Source organism: Tupaia chinensis, unplaced genomic scaffold (assembly GCF_000334495.1).
Source record: "Tupaia chinensis unplaced genomic scaffold, TupChi_1.0 Scaffold000348_1, whole genome shotgun sequence".
NCBI lineage: Eukaryota > Metazoa > Chordata > Mammalia > Scandentia > Tupaiidae > Tupaia > Tupaia belangeri.
The window spans coordinates 188,061-188,670 of NW_006159842.1; positions in this window are offsets into that span (position 1 = coordinate 188,061).

The window sequence follows — 610 nt, forward strand, 5'->3', positions numbered from 1 at the left end:
CAAGTCCTGGACCTGGTGGCTTAAACTCACGCTGGGCGTGTGTGCGTGCATGCCCAAGATCCCGAGAGGAGAAAGGATTGAGGAGTGGCCATCCCCCCTAGGGGGTGATTTCTTCTTTTTTTTTTTATGTTTTTTTTTTCCATCCAAAATACACTGTGCATTGGCTCAATCAAGCACATCAACATACATGTTCTCAGCAAATAATTTTCCAATTCTTATGTCCTGCATACCTTGCTTTTTGTTTTGCCATCCTTGATTCCCCATCCCCCACCCTCTGCTATGTCCCATCCTCCTCCCCCATAGTCCCTGGCATCCATGGTTGCCCTCCATGCCTTCCACCCACCATTCAACTGTTCTGCCAATGAACTTAATTAGTCTAAATATATCCAATAGCTAGCACAGCTGACACATACCTATACATGAACCCAAGTCTGACTTTAGGCATAAACCCCAGTGAGCAGAATGAACATACTATAAAGTAGTACCCAGCTGTGCCCATACAGCTCACTGCAGTCGTCAAATATGCATTTTTTTTTTTACAAAATGATACGAACAGTTTTACCGTTTTTGTTTTGTTTTGTTTTCTCCTGCAACTTTTTTTTTTTTTTAT